A 21,626-nucleotide genomic window follows, 5' to 3' on the forward strand; every position below is an offset into this window, starting at 1 on the left:
CCTGAATGAGGCACAAGATGTGATGGTGATGAAAACAGAACCAATGTGCAGCCAGGAACTAGTACACTACATTAGGAAAGTGGTACTTTTGCTACTGCTTTTGTTGCCAAATGGATCAACAAAAACTGCACTGGCCAAGAGTGCAATTTTGTAGCATCTCCGTAGCTGGAAATAATGATTTTTCTTCTGGCAAGCTGCAGGAGCCCTGTTTTTTTTATTCACTGCTGTGGTGTTTTTGGACCTGCACTTCCCTGAGATCAGAACTTTGACGTCTTTTTCCTTGAATTTTCTGTTGATGAAGTTTTGAGTTTCTGTAGGTGGCGCTCTTTTCTTTGTCTGTTCAGCCACAGTGGCTATCGCTGCTCATTCCAACTACCAAGGTCTTCTTCTATTTATTCTAAACAAACCACTGTTGCTGCTGCTGGAAATGTAAAACCCATCACTGCCTGTGCATCAGAGGATTTTTCCCGGAAGAGACCTACCCGACATCGAGAGTTCAGAACAGCAAATGTAAAACCTTTTATAAACTGGGTCCGGGCTGAATCACCATTGTGTCAATCGGGAACAGAGAGTACAATATATTTATATGAAAATGTTGCAGATAAGTTGTTTTCTGTGAAAGCTAGAAGGCCCTGGAGGGTGAGTCAGAGTTCGAGCGATGAAGAAATATGAGCCAAACCCTGGCCATTACCCGCAGACTCGGACTAGCAGTTCCTCTAAGAGAAAGAATGATCAAGGCTGTCTCACAGATTCTTCCCCACTGCTCTATTCAGAACAAATCTTTACCGTCAGTTTCTGGAGAGAGTACTATATGAAAGAAAGCATCCTGTCAAGTAGTCTACTGCACTTTCAATACCTTCTGTCTGGCAGCTCATGCTCAGTCACCAGCAGACCCAGACAGAATGTACACAAGTTTATTTCATTTCATGTGGCATGTTTGGCTGTGTTTTGTTTTGTTGTTTTTTTGCTTCTAAAGCATACTACCTCCAATGCTAACATAAAAAACACAATTTGTATATATGAATGTAATGTTTTAGGGGTCAGCAGGATTGAGATGAGGTGGCGGTCTGTTCCCTTTTTGCTCCTCATACAAAACCTCTAGAGATCAAAGTTATTTTTGAGACCGATTTATTATTAGATGGTACACCGCGGAAAGTGATAGGAAAGTTGGCAGAGGAAGACGGCGGGTCTGACATTCAACAAAAGGTCATGGCCCGGACCACCTAATGCGCTGCAAGTACATGGTACATGCCCTTAGCCTGCTGCGCTTCCAGGACGCCCAGGACAAAAGTTGCATTTCTGAGTGAGCAGGTCCTCATTAGGATGCAGATAGACACATGTGGCCCAGATGGATTGTAGAGGCAATTATATTAATACTGAATCAACTGCTCATTCTCCTCCATTTTCTGCTGGGACGAAAAGGCTGTCAGAGAAAACTACTGGAACAGAGTAGAGATCAAAGGATGAAATGGAGTCTTGTGATGTGGCGATTGATGTTCCTGCCACTCACGGCTTATGTGCCCTCGCTGGCCAAGGATGAAATCCCACCAAGACTATCTCTGCAATGGCCTGCTCTATTTAACAAACAAACAAACACATAAACAAATAAATAACCGAACACCCTTCACACCTATTCAGTTACACATATTCACACCTTGGAGCTGCCCAGCGCTAGTACAGCTTTCCACTGTTGAATGCTTTGCTCAAAAGCACTTTAATGGTAAAGATTGTCTAGTTCACGTCCCCAGCCAAGTTTTTTCACAGTTGGGACCGCTTTTCCATTACCAGTAGGCCACTGCCTTTCCAGCTGTTTAAAATATACATATACATACATACTGAATGAGGGGGAGGAAAGCCAACAAAAATAAAAAGCAAAAAGGGATGGCAGAATTTTTTCTCTCCTAAACCTCTCTGGATTGAGCTGAGTTGTCCTGAGTTTCAATCTCGCTGCTGAGATGGAAGGAAATGTGGCAATAATAGCCGATATCAAACTGACAGTAAAAATTCTGCATGGCAGTTTCAGGTTTGCCCCTCCAGGCAGTAGCATGTTGAATAAAGAAGAGACTCACAAAAATGGCAATGTTATAAGACTCATTTTTATACAATCTGGTGAACCACTTTCTACATTAAAATGTATGTGGATCATAATCACATTTTTTTTTGGCATTTTGCTTAAGATTTAGTAGGCTATTTGTGGATTCTTAATTGGAGAGGGGATTTTGTATTTACTGGCATTCACAGAATTAATTACGCATCAAGTGTTTAATTAGGCTACAGCTGTATGACTATTGCAATTACAAATTGATGCTGTACAGTGAAAAAGAAGAACATCTGGCTTGCAAAGTTAATTTACTACAAGCCACAGCAAATGCGCCGTTTCGGGGCGGTTTTCCTGTCAGTTCCTGGAACAATGTGAAATACACAGGACACGCTAATTGCCTCTTCCTTTGTCAGGTATAGATGCTCAGCCAGAGCAAGAAAATTGATCGAGATATCGCCTCTCATCCCGTAGAAAGGGGGAGGGGTGGGGGGAAGAGGGAAACAAACAGCAGTTACCTTTTGAATTAGGTGAGTCCATTAGTTAATTGGGTTAGGACCACGTGGAACAACGCGAGACTACACCCAAGTAACAATAGCCGAACATTTGTGCTGAAATGCTTTTTTGGAAAAAGTTATTACCTTACCTTTCGGGTGAAAGATGAGGAGTGATGCGCTTCCTTACTGCCGACTATTTACACAATGAACCGCAACACAGGTAAGTCAAAGCATTAATTTAGTTGATGCTGAAGAAAGGAGATCATTGTAGTCGCGTGCATGTGCAGTAGCCGCATAAAGAGACGGATTTCAGCGCGTGACTACTGTCCCCATCCAGTGCCTCTGAGCGGAGATGTGCGTGGATGTGCAGCCAAATCCCCGGCACGTATCAGCCCGGATCTGATGCTCAACTCTCTCTTTTTCTCCTTTCTTTTAGATCGTATGTGCTGTCACTGTCATGTGATCATTCCCCACCGTCCAATGCTCTCTCCGCCAGCGCTGCACACACACCACGTTACAATGCTGCAGCTCACTTATCGCTTTTCAACAGCTGAAAAACAAACAAAACAAAAAAAACGTACACAATCGCCCTACATAATTTACACATAATTGGTTACTCTGAACGCACAGCAAGCAAACACTTAATTGCGATGAAAGTGGGGGATTTTAGACACCTGCCTCATTTTCACACTATTCACAGTATCTCTCTCTCTCTCTCTCTCTCTCTCTCTCTCTCTCTCGCTCTCTCTCCCTCACACACACAATACTGTTTACACATTTATCATTTGGGAGATCCTCTCAAGAGCGCAGTATAACACTGTTATTCAGCAGGACTTTTTCTTAGAAGTATAGTGTTCATTGATTTAGAAGAAAGAGCCAGAACCAACAAACTGAAAACCTCGTTCTTTCCAGTCTGGTCTGACCTATCTTCCACTCCGCTGTAGCTGGCTGGAGGAAAATAAGCCTTTTGTGATACAGTCACACACTTTTCCTCCATCCTTGTAACATCAGCTTGATGTAACGGGTCTATTTTAAACACAATGCATCTCCTTCTAAAAGGCTCGTCCATCTTTTGTATGACTTGATGTCCATCAGCGATTTGTGTTTGGCTCTGTGTCCCTTCAGGCAGTGCTGATGTGTGGCATTTGCTGTCTGAGGCTGTGCGAGGCTTTAAAATTGACATGGGACCCAGACATGTGCAGGCCCTTTACCATCCTATAATGTCCTCAGTCTGTTTTGTTTTTGTTTTGTTTTTTCTTGTGTAGAAATTTTGGTTTGCCATCATCTACAAGTCAGGGTAGGAAAATGTGACAATACGTATCATGGGGCAGAAAAATGAATCGTGATATTAGCTACATTCTATTCTGCTGTAGTAATCACAAACGAGATGCCTTGCCCATCACAGTTTCACAAGCTCTCCATTGAAAGTTTATTATTTGCACTTTGTAATGACAATTTTATATTGTTTACATTCTAGCAAGCCAGTGCCATTGCTAAAAAACATATGTGGCTCAGAAATAAACATAATTCTGCACAGTCACTTTGTTGTCATTAAACTTTTATTAATTACATTGTATCGTGGTTGTATCAAATCGTATCATGAGATAAGCATATCATCCCATCCCTACTGCTTAAACTAGGACACTGTCTCTCCATCCCACAGTATTATTTGCAGTGTGACAGCTTTGTTGAACCCCCGTCCCACAAGATGTCTCAGCTGACTGGATCAAACAGAAAATCAGAGGATGAAACACTACAAGGGAGGAGACTGTCAGTCATTTTTATAGCAGTTCTTGTTTTGTTTTTTCTACAATTGAGCAACATAAAACACCTCCATGCGAGATGTTATCCAAGGCCATTCATTTGCTTTTTCAGCAAAACCTGCAACAGGAACAGCTATTGCGGTCTTTCGCCTACACAACGGAGGCCAGCCTGTGACTCACATCATTAGCTCGCATCTATTTTTTTTTTTACAGGTGATTTAAAGACAGAGTGGAGGGGGAAATCCTCTGTGTCCTCTATAATGCAAGGCAAAAAGGCCTGCGGCAATTTAGCATCTCTTGTGTCATGGCATGGTTTCGATGCAACTTAATGAAGAGCTTATTAGATAGTTAGATCAGCCTCCTCACCTCACTGCGAGGTCCCACCTTTGCTGCTTGACGAGGCCTGGAGGGCTGCTTTGCTTAAACCCAGACCGGTTGCTGGGAAATGATTGCCTTGAGGTTCAGTGTGTGAAATGCAGGCTCTCTGGAGAATGTAGAAGGGGCTTTTACTGCAGTGCTGTGTGTGAAAGAGGAGGAAAAAAGGTTTTTACTCTATGCAGATTGCGTGGACATAGAAATATCCGGACTTTGGAGGGGTTGAAATACCCTGGTGCTCCTCTTAATGACTTTGAGAACTCTCTGAGTGTGTGTGTGGGTGTGTGTGTGTGTGTGTGTGTGGACTTGGTGGGAGTCCAGACAGGTGGTGGCCTCACACTCCACAGCATTGCCTCTGGTAGGTTATTCCTCTTTTCTTGGTATTCTCTTGCTCTCTGTCCCATATCTTGTCTCTCATCTCTTATCTTTGATTCTCTTCCCCTCTCTCTCTCTCTCTCTCTCTCTGTCTCTCTCTCCCCCTCTCTCTCCCTCTCCCTCTGTCTTCATTTTCTTTGTTGTCTGCCAGCCAACCCGGCTCCCACAACTTCTGTTTGAGGTACACCACTGATCATCACTCACGGGAAAATCAATATACAGCCACCTATCAAAATGGATCTTCCAGCAGCAGGTCCTCTCTTCTTTCTCCTCTTCTAAACAGTATTCATTGCAGTACTCTATCCTTGCAAGTTAGCCGATGGTAAACAACTTTAGAAATCAAATTAATTCAGCTCCAGTTGAATAACAATCGATCTTTTTGACCAAGGCTTTTTCTTTTTCCAGACAAGGAGAATCCAAACTTCTCTACAGGCTGCTCTGATGTCAAGGGCTGAGTAAATCTTACAAGTTGTGTATAGCTCACTCTCTTCTTCCTCCCACACACTGACCTTGTTGTAACCCTGACCTCCTCCCATGCCATCTGTTTCACAAGGCTGCAGGGCTTTAAAGAATCTAAATCAAGCCCCCAAAAAGACTGCTGCACTCCAGTAATGGCAAGCTATTCAGCTAAAGTCTAAAATGTTTCTTAACTAGTAGAGCTGTATTGATTGGACAGTGTTAATAAAACAATGGAGGAGTTGCAATCCAAAATGAAATCTATTTTGAAAAAAAGAGACCCTAACCCTATTACAAATTGAGGGATAACTCAATATCAAAATTAAAACAGTGCTACTCTCTAAACGATGATACGGAACTGTAATCCATGCTTTACAAAATCATGACATTTGTACAGAGTGGATCCTCTATATTTTAGAAACATTGAAATGTAAACTTCGATCAGAACTAGGCAGCTTCACACTTTGGCGCCCCCAGGTGGTAGTGAGAGATAACTGTTTTAACTTTTTTAAAGTTTGGAGGACTTCATTACCCAGAAATCACGTAACAAGACATCAGTATACTGTGCACTCCTTGGACCTATGTTTTTTTTTCCAAATTTGTATTCTTCTATAGTGGCTGGTGGGGATGGAGATGGTGCAAAATAAATCTTTTCACAGCATGTTCAGCCATGTTAGTTTCTCTCATTCAGCTTTCTCTCAGTGGAGCGCTCACTCGCTGCTGTTTATGAGAAAGTTTTATATTTTGCTCTTCGGTTTCGATTTGTCACTTCCTGTGTGCTGCAAAGATTTCCTGCCGGTGACCATACCCAACACCCAAAATGAATTTGCGCAAACGTGAGCTTTTCAACAGCTAGAGAATATTTATGAATAATGGTGTAAATGTTGGTCTTTTCAAGTCACTTTGGGATCGTTTGGCTTCCGGAGACTTGGATTATGCTGGACGAGCTGCATGGAGCCATTTTATGGTTATCTTCTGTTATTTTTTGAACCGTGAAGTCAGGTCAAGTCAGCTCCCCACCAACTTCAGTTGTTTTGGAGAAGGCTTCTATGCCGTTCCTCTGTGGAGCTCAGGGCCTGATGTATGGACTAACAAACTTCACCCGAGTTTCAGCTGGCATTGGGGCGAGTAGATAATCACTGAATTTTCATTTTTGGGTGAGCTATTCCTTTAAGAGGCACGGGATGCTCCTTTCTTGTTGCATTCCCAATTTGTGATTGAATAGATTGTATTTTAAGGGTGTATTTTTACATAAAAATACTGCCTAATGCAGCTTACAGGTAAGGTGTTTTTAGTGGAACAATTCATGCTCTATTGCTTCACATATTTACATATAGTGTGCTGTATCTACTCTACTGTCTTTGTGAAGGACTTATCTTATGTCACTTCACCTCCCAAGAGAGAGGTCAACCTTAAAACGAGGTTTAACACAATGGCCATATTGGTCTAAGCCCAAATATTCAGCAAATGGGTATTGACTTTTGGAACACCGAAAGCCTATTGAAAGCAATTGACCCATCTCCTCTGACTCGATTGTCATTAGCTGGGAGGTTATTAGATTTCTGTGGACTGGGAAAATTCAATTTCAGAAATCATAGTGTGACATTCAGAGCGCAGGTCGTGTTTATGGACGAATGTCATTCGAATGGAAGTTGTTGCCTGAGGAGAAACACACTCCATCACAATAACGGTCCAATCAGTATACAGTTTGATTGCACTTCATGACTCAAACAAGAAAAAAATACAGTGATTCAGTCTTAAAGAGTTTTTACGCATAATGCTATGGCATGAATTTGCAATTTGTGACGTTTTACACAGCCTTAGACATAGTCCTATACAAATTAAGGAATTAGATTTTGATTAATGGTCTCTCTAAGTACTAGAGTAATAATGACAATATAGTTACTGCTTCTTTTATGATTCCCATTGTCTTACAAGTGTATCTATTTAATTGCCATTATAGATGTCTTACTGTATGATGATATTGGTGGCTAACCTTTTCAATTGACCACAGTACTGTGACTCCTGTACAATTACAGTCAATTCAAATGGCCGATCTTATGGTCCGCATAATAAATAAGGACATTCATCACACTTCATCTTTATGTGGAACGGGAATTGTTTTCTGCACTAAGAAACGCTGTGCAGTGTTTTGAGGACATGAAGATGGCAGTCAGGCAGAGTCAGTGTCTAACATTGGAATCGGTGGACAACACACACAACAGGCCCGCGTTCCAACGGGCCGAGCGAGGACACACTATCTGCCTGTCGGGAAAAGGGCATCAAGGCTGCCTAATAGATTTGTATTCATTATTCAGACCTTGGCTCAACACTGCACAGAAATTTGCCGAGAAATGTCAACATCATGTGCCTGTAACGAGCTGTGCTGTCACCCCATTTTAGAGACAGGGCTTATGAGACAAGAAGAGAGATGGACGTTTTTGGTGTACCGCCATGTAGAACAAGCACATTTTCGTGTTTGGCTTTTTAAACACGCTTCTCACCTTATAAATCAAAGATAATTATTCACTCTTCCTATTATTCATTCCAACATATACAGCGCTATGGATTGATTAATAGACATGAGTCAGGATGCTCTCGCATGTGGGAGTGGGAGACAATTATCCCTTCTTCCTGTTGTACATTCCCATATATACAGCACCATTGAATGTGCGACCACAGATAGCCTCAGGTGTATCATAGATTTTACGGTTTTATTTTGCTGCTTTCATGTGAAAACCTTGTAACAAAGTAAGGTGTTACCTTGTCAGAATGGGGTGTTTCTCACGTTTTAACTTTAATGGAAGGATTACATGATTCTCTATGGGTTGAGAAAGTTGTATGACCCTTGGGCTTATGAAACCCTTTCAAAAACCCATTAGGTAAACAAAAAAATGCATGGTGGTCAAGCTAAAAACAAAGCTGATTTTCATAGTTCCTGGAGATGCAAGGTTTTCATCTATCTATCTATGTGTCAATGTCTAGGAAGCTCATTTTACTTGCATAAACAAATGTGACTTTTGGGAATTATGCGAAGGCTGTTCCTCCAACACCTGACAAACCTGCAACACATTGGCCAGTGAGTGGAGGCTGCAGTTAGTTCAGACTAATGATCTCCTGCACTAGGGAACCTTAATCAATTCATCTTAGTGACCTAATTCAGAACTGTGCCATTCGCGAGCACTATCTAATGAGGAGAAAAACCTCTTATCCAGCTAAATCAGAGATGCAAGTATGAGTCATACTTCTTCATAAGTCAGGTCCAGCCACTCCTCTAAACCAGAGAACATTATGTCCCATTCAGCATTGGTAGCTACAGTATTAATAGACTCTCCTCTCTACATGAGTCAGGACGCACTTGCATTCAAGGGTGGAAGGCAGCACACCCCCGAGGAAGACTAACGTCGAAACGTGAGGTGTGATTGTTGTGTGCTTTAGCTTTTCAATAAACGTGGACTGGAGCAGCATTACTGCCTCTCAGTGTGTGATTTCATTGGTTCATGTCATCCCACGTTAGCGACGGGGCTTATGAAATGAGAAAATAGATGTATGGTTTCTTTATTTTTGTACTGGCATGTAGAAGAAGCACATTTTCAGGCAGGCTTTGCCATCGGATTTGGAAAACATCTTTCTAAAAACCCTTCTCATCTTTTAAATGAGAGATAATCATTAATTCATTCCAACATATACAGTGCCATTGATTGATTAATAGACTCTTTTCTCTACATGAGTCAGGATGCTCTCACATGCGGGAGCGGGAGACAGCACAACCCTGGAGGAAGACTAATGTCGAAACGATGGGTGCAATTTTTTGTATGCTGGCTTTTCAATAAGCATGGGCTGGAGCAGCATTAATGTCTGCGTGTGATTTCATTGGTGTATATGTACAGTACAGTAATCTGCTGTTTGTTTGGGACTGCACTGCAAACAATCTACATGCAAGAGAGGCCTAGTTACAGTTTTCCTTGGCTTCTGTCTCATCTATGGATCAGAAAGCATTTGTAGCTTTACCCTCTGGTACACTGAATGTTTGTTGATTTTTTTGTGGGGGGGGGGGGGGGGGGGGACATTTCATTTTTAGTGTTGCTTTCAGTCTGCTGTGGATGTAGAAAATGGCAGGTGAAGGAAATACTTCACTGCTTTCTGTGCAATTCTCCTTTTCACCTCAGGTTCATCAGTGGTGCTACCAGACGCTGTGTGCATTGATTTTCACTGCACAATATGTTGTCAATGAAGGCACTTTGCTATTGATAAGATGGATGTGCAAATTGATTCATCTGCTCTGGGGCTATAATTTCAGTTCACAGCAGACACACGATATTGAGCAATGCTGCGAATGCTCCTTAGAATAGATGGTAGAGGACAATAGAGGCTGAGAATACGTGGGTGGAACGCCAATCCTGCCTTTGAAAATACAGTTGTGCCGTCAGTAACATGCTCACAACAACATACACGGCTCTTTATCTACAGAAGTAAAAAAAAAAAAAAAATCTTATCTGCACTGCTACATTGTCTGATTCAGCTGATAACCGACTGATCTGTGAAGGACTGAAATGATCAGGATTCTCAGGTGATATTTTTTCCACTGTTGAAGACACAATCCCCTGTAAACGGCTCAAGGACACCACAGTTACAAACCGTCTTCAGTCTGTTACTGGACGATTTCAGCAGATTACTGTGGTTTTTCCAAGATGCTTCATCTCTCCTCTTTTCAGTGCTGGAGAAGCATTGTAATCCTATTCTCCAGGGGGCCATGGCTGGATGATCTGTGTCCGCTGGTCAGTGCTGCAAGCTCCATTGAGCCCGGGATCGATATAACCCAGTTTAATCTGGGTGCTGCTGGTGTAATAAGCCATGAGCATTAGCTTTGGGTGCCCACGAGCAAAGAGCCTAACTGCAAACCAGGTGGGAGGAGGACAAAATGGGAGAGAGACAGAGAAGGAGTCTGTATAGGGTGAGAGTGTGTATGTGTGTGTGTGTGTGTGTGTGTGTGTGTGTGTGTGTGCATGTGTAGGCATTGTTTGTTGGGATAATAGCATTTTCTTCAGGGTTGAGTTACTGGGTATTTGTCCTGTCAAGATAAATCTCAGCACTGAAATCTGATAAATAATATTGTTTGTAGGCAACAGGTAACTGCTAGTAAAGCCACTTTAACTGAAGTTCCGTAAGGCACCATAACGCCCACATAACCCTGCAATATCTTAACGTTATTTACACAGAGAGGCTCCTAAATTCTCTTTTTTTCCAGTTTTGAATTGAATTTACTAACCAACCACTGGGGAGCCCAAAAGCCAACAGAAGGTCTCTTCCACAGCTTTCTACTAAGAAAACAAGAGAAAAACACAATGCTAATTCTACAGCTTCTGCTGCTTCTGTTTGTCTAAAATTTATTCCAACAACTCCGCTGAGGCTACAGCAGTACCGTGTCTGTTCCCACTGCTCTTGTAACTGCTGGCCTCATCCATGAAGAACACATGTCTGTGAGGAGTCAGTGAGTTCATCTTTCGGTTTATTCTTGGTGAACATCTATCACACATGAGGACTTATTGATCAGGCTGGACAGCATGGGACACTGGGTGTTTTACAGATGGTCAGAGGCAGTGGCAACTGAAGACCCAGGAGGAGCACAGAGGCACAGCGGCATGATTTCTGTGCTTCCACCTCTGCCATTATGGTGTCAGAAAAGATGGACTGTACGCCTCCTACATTTTCACACCAGCAGTTTTTCATTCAATCAATCATGTGCAACATGCTCATCTGTACACATTTTCAACATATCTACATGTGGAGGTCGACACAATATTCAGTATGTTAATAATGGGATATACAGTATATGTTATGCCAATATACTGTTTGTATATTGACATAACATATATATCCCAAAGTAGACACACAGAAATGTTGAAAACGCTTTTTAAGAGTGTAGTTAATCTTGTCTCCTTCCACTTCCACTTCCTAATATCCATAGCCTGCATCATCAAATAGCACCAGTGTGTGTGTGTGTGTGTGTGTGTGTGTGTGTGTGTGTGTGCGTGTGTGTGTGTGTGTGTGTGTGTATGTGCGTGTGTCTGTGTCTGTGTGTGTGTGGCTTTGCACCAAACAATTTAAAAGGGAAGCGATGGATATAAGTAATTACTTTGCAGAGAGACCTTGGTTAATTACAGCTTTCTTTCTAAGTTCCTGTCTTTTAAATGAGATACATTGGTGTGTGTGTGCGTGTGTGCGTGCGCACGTGTGTGAGTGTGGGTGCATCTGTGCTTGGGCGTGTGTGTGTGTGTGTGTGTGTGTGTGTGTGTGCATGTATGCATTCCTGCTTGCGGGTGTAAGTGCATTTATTGTCTTAAAACAGCAAAGTACATTGTTAATTTTGATTACTTTGGTCTGAAAAACTGCATGTAGCACCACATCAGCACATTCAATAGAAAGCTCGTTCTTTGCAATTGCCATCCCAAATACACAGGAGATTCAGTGAAGACGAGGGTTCTTAATCATTCATGTCTCATTTGTATCCATAGATTCAAATTAATGCTGATCTCATTTTGACTGTGTAATCCATGAGCGCTCAGCTGCACCTATGTGTTTTTCATCTAATTTGTGTTTTTCTACAAGTGACGTGGTTTTATGTTGACTACTCTAGATCTGTAGATATTTATATTGAGGTAACGTCCCAGTGCTTTCCAGTCCATTTTGCATTACATTTACATTTAAAGTATTTAGCTGACACTCTCATTCAAATCAGCTTACAGCAGAGTATACTTAAGTTCCTAGATTGCCAACTAATACTTCCCCTCCCATTAGTGTGCTGCATGTTAATGGTACAGTGCACTGTTCTTTCTGCATAGCGATTGAATTTGGGCGTGGGCAGCTTTGACCAGGTTGTCATGGCGACAGAAAGTGGCGGTCTCTGGTGCATGTTGGGTCCTGGGGCCACAGCGATTTCCCCGCAGTCGGCCGGTCACCTCAGGACCTGAAGTGCCCTGCGTGTTCCTCCGCTCCCCCCGGAGCGCTGCGCACCAGTGGATATGCGCTGAGCTGTACTACAAGCCCACTATGACTCCTGTGGGACAGAGGCTGGTGGGGTGGAGGATGGGAAGCCTGGGCTCACTGTGGTGGGGTTGCTGAATTATGCATATCCTCCGCCCTGCCTGCTTCCATCCCTCCCTGCAGCACATCGACCGAGACCTCCATTACACTGTGAATGAAACCAGCTTGATCTCTCTCTCCCCACCTCACTAAATCGTAAGTGGGGCATTTTTTTTGTTGGTTTTTGCAGCAATTTGTATGGAAATAGCTACTAGATTCATCCACCGTGATATCCTCAAAATATTAGAGGCGGTGGGTATTTAGCACAAAGAATGTGGGCCAGAAGCTGTAAGTAATTTAGCTTCCTAATTTGGAGTATTACTCTATTGTCCCACAATAGGACAGAATTACCTCATCAGCAAAGAGAATATTTCATTTCTAACTTTTAGAGGGAAGATGAAAATATTTTGTCTTAGTTGAGATAATTTCTTGAAAGACACACACAGACACACACACACACATACACATACACATACACTCACACACTGACACACCCGACAAGCCAAGTCAAGAGTATTTATATAGCCCTTTATCACAAGCATGTCTCAAAGGGCTTTACATACCATATCATATACATGTCATGTACCATACTGCATCACTAGTTATTATATACCATGCTACATCATATACATATTGCATATACATCATGTACGACCGGCAGATGCATACTGCATACACATATACAGTACTGTAGCTCCACTCACACATACACAAGTACATATGCAGACAAACAAACAAACATACACACACACACACTCAGGACAACACAACTTTGCTGAGAGGTAATGTTAAACACGGGTCCAGCCATCCTTTGTGTAAATACGAGGCTCTAAAATTGTCTGACCTTAGATACTGAGGAGAAATTGGATATGCTTGAGGGAACACTTGTACTCTTGTAACTCTGTTTCTTCCCCCCGTCAGCCTCCTTCAAAATGTCAAATGCGCTTTGCACCTCACGGACACAAAGCGTCTCGTCTACTGTATCTCCACCAGCTCAGTATTAGGAATGCTAATGAGGATTAGCTTCTCCCTTCATTGGCATTCTCCAGAGTCCTGAGGAGCCAAGTCTAATTAAGACTCACCACAGGCCACGTTTTCTCAAGTTGAGTAACAGGTGAGATAGAGAGATGAGATGGATGGATAGATAGACAGACAGATAGATAGATAGATAGATAGATAGATAGATAGATAGATAGGCAGACAGACAGATAGATAGATAGATAGACAGATAGATAGATAGATAGATAGATAGATAGATAGATAGATAGATAGATATGTAATAAAGTGTATGTAACTCAGGAATTTTGGCTAATTCACATGCAAATAGTAACAGTAGAATAAGACTGATCTCCATATTGTGTCTGTCTCTCAGCAATTGCAACCCGAGAAACATTGTGCCTGATTGAACATGAGCTAATCTGCATAATAGTGATGGCACACGGGGAATCCCACCTGTTCCTGTTAGGCATTCAGTATGCAGCCTGACCCCAGAATGAGGTTTTGACAGTTTTGGAAACATCCTAATCGTCCTCATCTTTAACCACAACTTTTCCCTAATGTTTCTTTTTGTAGCCCATGACTCAAACCAAAGCACAAGGCAAATGGGACAGTTTGCACCTCCTGCTTTGCTTTCAATGCATCATAATTTCCCTCCATATAGCCTTGACTGTGTTTCCCACCCCCCTCCGCACCCTTTTATGTCCGCTTCACCTCCTCGTAGTTCATCCACCGATGCCCTACCGCTGTTTGACTGTTTGCTCCTGACGCTTCACTGTCTTGTTCACTCTCTCTCTCTCTCTCTCTCTCTCTCTCTCTCTCTCTCTCTCTCTCTCTCTCTCTCTCTCTCCCTCTCCCCATTTATCTCAAGGTTCATTTCGTTGTCACGTTGCTCAGACTGTGTCACTCCTGAATGTCTCAAGCTGTCACAGTTTGTCACAGTTGATGTACAATGTCAGAAAAAATAGCTCAGGCTTCAAAATGAATTGCGCCACGTTTTAGGGGCATCTCTCTCTCTCTCTCTCTCTCTCTCTTTACGGTGAACTTTTCCTTGCCAGATTTGCCTCTGGCATGAACATATAAAATCAGATGTCCATGCCCATCAGAGAGCCGTCTCGTCTTTCATGCCTCTCAGACAGCATCCGAGTTAAGTTTCCTTCCATATCTCCATGTTTTAAATATTGCTGTTTAATTAATTTGTCTTCTTCCTTTAGGGGAAGTTCACCCACAAGCCCACTGGGATCTCCCCTAACTCTCCTGCGCATTACTTTTTCAATATTTCAACTAAATTAAACAGCCCAAACACAAAGACTGAGTACTTTTTTATTTTCTGTCTTTTTGTTGTTGTTGTTGTTGTTGTTGTTGTTATAGTCTGGAGCCAGACAGTCTGGCATCAGCAAGTCCTTGTCAGAGGAAAGAGGGAACTCCAAAAAGTAGCTGCATGTTGGCTGAAGCCACTGGAGCATGGCTTTGACCCTGAGGGATCAGGGATCTATACCTGATTTGCATAACAGAGCCTCGATTACACACAGTGACTGCTATCAGGAGAAGACTATGCAATTGATAAATGCAAGCTGTTTATGAAAGATACAAACCCAGGCAAAGTATACAATGCTCTCGATCTTAGCCTCCACCCTGCCTGATGCATTGGCTCCTATATAACATGCTGTTATCTGGGTTGAAACAATTAAACACTATGTGTGGACTCACTGTGCACAGTTTGCTAGGAATGATGACTCAAAAATGTAGTACATTTTTCAATTATAAAACAGCAGGACATTAACTCCAGCTGGCATTTGTACCCAGAGCTGTCTGTTTGATGTAAAGTCATGGTGCATGTACTTTTTTGTCCAGTACAATTCTTTTATTAACATGCCTTTCCTTTTTCCTTTTTTTTTTTTAGTCCTGTTGAAAAGAACACAGTGGCACAGTAGTATTCAGTCAGTCAGAAAGGGATTTCTTTGTTCAGATTTAATACTTGCACAAAGGTGCACACATTCATACCTGGGAGCGTCACAGTAGTTTCTGCTGCTGGCTGCTGAACAGCTCCACTGGAGCAATTGTGGGTTAAGTGACTTGCTCAAGGGCACTGTGATGGAAGCTGCTGAAAGCCTTTTTTCATGCGCTGTACTTTTCCCACCCGGCCAGACTGCAATTCAAATCGACAATCTTTAGCTCACAAACTAGTTTCTCCAACGTTTAGGCTATTACCGTCCATCTGTGTCTACTCACGCAATATCCTTGCAACATATTGCCCCATCTCCCCAGTATGCCACACCAATAGGAATATATTGCACTACTGCTCTGTAACAGCTCAGTATCTCATCCCATCAGAAAAGCAGACATCTTCGTTAGGAGTAGCTTCCAAGCCAGTGTAATAGGAGGGAATGGGAAAAATAGCACCTTTTAGCTTTTTGTTGCGTAAATAATATGAACAGTGGCCCATGTTTGTTCAAAAATATTCCTTGCTCCTGCTCCTACATGAGGAGCGGTGTCTTCCTCATCATGACCAGCCAGGTTCTGGCTGGATTGAACACATTGCTCTTGTTGACTTGGTCATTTTTTAATTTCTGACCAATATTACTGCCATTTTACATACTAAAAGAACTGTACTTTCTAATTTTTTTTTTTTTTTACCTTACCCTACCATCTCCACACTTTCTATTATCTCATCTACAGTATCAGAATCAGGCTTTATTGGCCAAGTATGCAACACATACAGGGAATTTGACTTCAGTATCTAAGTATCTAAACCATTTCCACATATATTCTGTGGCTACACCAGCTTCACCCGGGCCATCTACAGACCCCATATGATTGACTATCCTCAAATCATCCTGGAATCATATATCAGTTTAAAAACTCCCCAGGTCATGGTGATGGTGGCAGTGTGCCAGAGAGCAGATAGAGCCTGGAGGGAGGGAGGGAGGGAGGGAGGAAGGGAGGGAAGGAGAGCAGGGAGAGCAGGGAAGGAAACTGGGAGATGGCATGATCACCAGGGGCGCCGGGCTAATGAACACGCCACAGGAGCAACAATAACAATAACAACAGGAGGGCTCCGCCCCGCGGCTCTTAATAGAAGGCAATAGGATTACTTACATTGAATGTACAAAATATTAGGGACGTCTTCCTGATGTTGAGTTGCAGCCTCTTTTGCACAATCCACATCTCAACTGTCTCAAAGCTTAAAAATCCTTTTGTAACTCGTCTGCTCCTCTTTATCTACATCTCCTCCTTTGTGATTGAAGATCCTTTGTGGTAGATTTAATACAGGAAATAAATTAAGGATAATGGCTTTTACCTGGATTCACCTCATTAATGCACTTCATGAAAAGAGGAAGTCACCCTAATATTTAGTATATTCAGTGTATATTTGTTTGTCTGTTTGTTCTTGCTTTTGTACTATATATAAATGAAATATTGATGTAGTCGTTTGAGCTCACATCTCCATTTCATGCTGCATGTTTGTACCTTAATTGTTTTTTGTTTGCTTGGTTATTATATAGTGTGTGTTATCATTAATCAATTGCTGTGTAGCAACTTTTTTAATACACCTGAACCCCCTCAAATAAAACTTGAGCGGTAGCTGAATGGTTTTTCTTAGATGAATTAATCCATCCATGTGTGTCTTTGCAGCTTGTATTAGTATTATACTTTCCTTGCCTGGAGAGAAAATACATTGGGGATGCTGTTAGAGGTTGGGGTCAATTTCAACAGAATCTAGGGAGCAGAGTGCAGTGACTATAAAAGGCTGTGTGCAATATCCCCTTCAACTCTTTACGGTATGAGGGTTTGCTGAGAAAGCAAGACAAGAGTAGGTCATGTTTGCAGAGCGGTAGACAATGCAGTGAAGAGCCAGCAAAGCATCACAGCTTAAAGGTGTCCCTTAATGCAATTCGGAAATCCTTTCCATCGTGAATAGGTCAAGATTCTGAGCATGTGAATTGCCCCTGGCTGCAACATAATTGGTATGGATGAGGGTTATCATTATGTCTGTCTATGGCCTAATGTTGCTGTGCCAAGATGTCCTTAATGGAAAGGCAGGCTATTGAAAGGTTTAAGAACACTAATTATTTGTTAAAGTTGGAGCCAGAATAAGAAAATGACTTGGCAGCAATTGCTGTATTTTGCTGGGGACCTCTATATTCAGCAAAGTCAAGTTTCAGTGCAAAGTAAAGTAATCACTGTGAGAGACATGATGCTGCAGCAAATATGGTAACACAGCATGAAGCCCTGGAAACACAGGAATTATCCTCTTTCTGCGATCAGTATGAGATGTCTCTTAGATGGAAAATTATATTTAAGAGAATTGTGGAGAATTGTCAATTGAAAATCTTTACTCACTTTGATGCACAAATATCACATCACATCTCTGTCCCACCACACCTGCCCATCAATCACACATCACTTTCTGTTGCTGGTGGACTGATTATTGTTAAAAATCCTTTGTTTTAGTTCTTGCACCCCATTCTCTCCCTATTTTCTACCCGTTTATTTATTTATTTATTTTTTAGTAGTTTCTTTGATAGGGACAGTGCAGTTAACATAATTACGCTTCACAATTGAAATATAAAAGATGTGTGCACATGGAGTTTGTAGCTACTGCTAATTTCCAACCCTAGTCCCTAGTTGGGCTTTTAAATAGACTACAACTATCTAAAATGTCTTGTATAGGCTAATAAAGAGTACAGAAATTTTGAAAATAGCCTACATTATACATCATCACAATTGTATAATATCACATAATGTATATACATATAATATCACGTGACACAACAAACAACAGATTTAGAAATGCATTTATAATCGAATTAATTGGGTGTTTTACGCCGTAATGATCTTAAAATTAGCTATGATAATATAAAAAAAAGTGAGTACAAGCCTGATTAGATTTCAGCCAGCTCTTGACTTTTGAGTGAAAACATTTTTGTATCCTTAATCAGTTTTACTTCATTTGGTAGTTTATTCCAGAGATTGGTACCATTTACAGAGAATGCTGATTGCGCAGAAGCAGTCTAGTATGGTGTGGTTCCCTGCAGTCGCCATCAGTTACACTCAGTTGCCCTCTTTAATACATCTACTTAAGTTCTCTGGAACTTATTTAAGCATTTGAAGTTAGCTCCAGACAACCAGAGCAGATGTATGTATGCCATTTCTCTCTCCCTCAACCTCTCCTTTATAACCCTAACCTTTATTTCTCCAGGGAAGGTTTGCTGTGTAAGCATTCTCATTTCAGCATCAACTTGTTTCATATTTATTCTCCCGTACAACCGCAGACTCCTCATGTTGGCCGCAGAGCAGTTTCCCCGGAGCAAATGAGGGTCAAGTTTCTCGCTCACAGGCAAATCGGCAGTGGCTGGGATGATCCTACACACACACACACACACACACACACACACACACACACACACCCTGAGTCTTTGCTGTATGGCTTCCCTCAATTGATTCTGCCCCCTAATACTCCAATGCTAGATCGACTTCAGTCAACCACAGGTCATTTCCTCACGTACATCTTACCACATCAATATTCATGTATCAATTCCATCCTCTATCTCATTCTTATGATCAGGAAAACCGTATTCCCCCTCATCCGTGGAGGTGTGGGGTTTTACTCGTGAAATATGTGTTTATCACCTTGAATGCCTCGTCTAATCTATTCATAAGCAGCGGGAAAGCTTGTTCCGTAATTCGTCATCTCTGTGTGGGTTTATGCATGGAGCATACACTGAATGTAAATGTTAGCATACTCATGTTGAGTAGCAGTTTTGTTTTTTTTTGCACAATCCACATCGCAGTTGTCTCAAAGCTTAAAAATCCTTCTCTAACTCATCTGCATCTCTTTATCTACATCTCCTCCTTTGTGATTGATATAGATTTAATAAGGGAAATGAATAAGAGATTATGACTTTTACCTGGATTCTCCTCATCAGTGTACTTCATGAAAAAAATGTGACCCTAATATTTTGTAAATTCATTGTATATGACAGTAATGACGCATGAATCTCTATACCTCTAAGGTGATCTGCTACTTGGACTTTATTCTTGTACTTTTTTTTTTTTTTTTAACAGATTTATGCACTTTTCTATTTATGGGGTGGGTTGGGAGGGTGTCATGTGTTTTTGTCATGTATCTTATCATGTGTCTTTTATGTTATATTATGCTTGAAGTCCTTGTTGTTAATGCTGTCCTGTTATGAGCACACTGAGACAAATTCCTAACAATTAAGTTGGTATGGTAATGAATCTTGAATTTGTCACAACACACATACTATAGAAGTAAATCCTACACATAATTTTCTAGTCATAAACCCACAGTGTGAATATGCTTAATAGCACATAAGCATGGGATTAGGGAACAAAGAAGACAATCAAACACAGAGGCACCAGTGGTCACAACAATTATGCATGTACAAAACACAGAGGTAATCCATGGAAATCGCAACAACATGCTTTTTAATAGGGGTCAGCTAACCTTGTGTACTGCATATCTCTTCCCTCCTGAGGATTTCTAGCCCCTCCCTCCTTTCTCCTCGCTCGAATCAATAATGGCAGGACGTGTAGCAACATCACAGCTGAATTTAATGCCAAACGTGCCTTTGAACCGCTTGATCCCTTCCATCTTTTTGTTTGTATAGCGGGTGAGTGAGAGATGGAAGCCGAGCCCAGGGTCCCGGTGGTGAAGGCTGCTCTGCTTTGCTCTACCCTGGAGCTTCTGGCGGTCTCACTGTCTGTCTAAAGCTACAAACACTCGTGTGCCACAGCATGATCAAACACATTCAAATGCCTGTGTTTGCCCGGGCCCCTCCTGTATCTCATTAGATGCTATATTGCTCTCAGCGACCTTGAGAACGGTTTAAAATTCACAGGAACACACCAGGGCCGGCTCAAAATGTGTTTTCGTTGTTTGCGTTCTGCTTCAAAAGAGGTATTTGCAAACAGTTAAAATTTTAAAAGGTCACAGATGATTAGGATGAATATTTCACTGTATTGCCCGCGGGTCTGTGGCTACGGTTCTGGAGCCAATCAGATGAGTGCAACATGAGAGATTATTAGGCTGAGATTTAACAGATGGAAAAGCGTGCTGTGGCATTCCTACTAGCATCGGTGAATAAAGCACAAGTGAGGTGACACTCTTATCTCCTTGCCCTTTAGGTGAGCAGGAGGACACAGGTGGAGTAAAGCGTGTCTCTAACATGATAGACCTGCTCTCATTCACTTGGAGGTCAATATCAACTCATTGACTTGAACTCACACAGGAGAGAATAAGCCAAGGGCATCTACTCTATACAGAGGTGGAAAGTACATTTACTCAAGTACTGTACTTTAGACAGTTTTTAGGTACTGGCACTTTACTTGAGTATTTCCATTTTGTGAGACTTTATACTTTTACTCCACTACATTTCAGTGGGAAATATTATACTTTTTACTCCACTACATTTATCTGATGGCTGTAGCCACTAGTTACTTTGCAGAATAAGGTTTTACATGCAAAACATACAATAAGCTTCTTAATGAATCAATAATTTAACACTCTGAAACGGACCGTTGTTCAGAATGAATACTTTTACTTTTGATACTGAAGTACATTTTACTGCTAATACTTCTATACTTTCACTTAAGTAAACTTCTGAATGTAGAACTTTTAATGAAGTATTTTTCCGTTAGGGATATTGCTACTTTTACCTAAGTAAAGGCTTTGAGCACTTTTTCCCACCACTGTATACAAATGCAGTGCATCACCTTCAGACTTAACATTTTGCCTGTCAAAGGGAAAGCTGGTACATTAACCCAGTCTTCCTATAACACGTCTGTTGTGTTATAGGTTAAAGGGAAAGGCGAAGGGTTTCATTTGCAACTGAGATAAGAGAGACAGAGTGGATTTGGGTGAACTCTAAGGGAGAACTGTTAAGGAAGAGGAGAAATAGTAGATCCAGTCATTCTGGGATCAGATTATCTTTTTGACTTTGCCATCTTCAAAGCCTGCTTTGAAGCCAGAGGATCACATCTGGCCTCTCACACAGTGAAACATGCACACACACATAC

This window comes from Centroberyx gerrardi, chromosome 5, assembly GCF_048128805.1.
Source record: "Centroberyx gerrardi isolate f3 chromosome 5, fCenGer3.hap1.cur.20231027, whole genome shotgun sequence".
Classification (NCBI taxonomy): Eukaryota; Metazoa; Chordata; class Actinopteri; order Beryciformes; family Berycidae; genus Centroberyx; species Centroberyx gerrardi.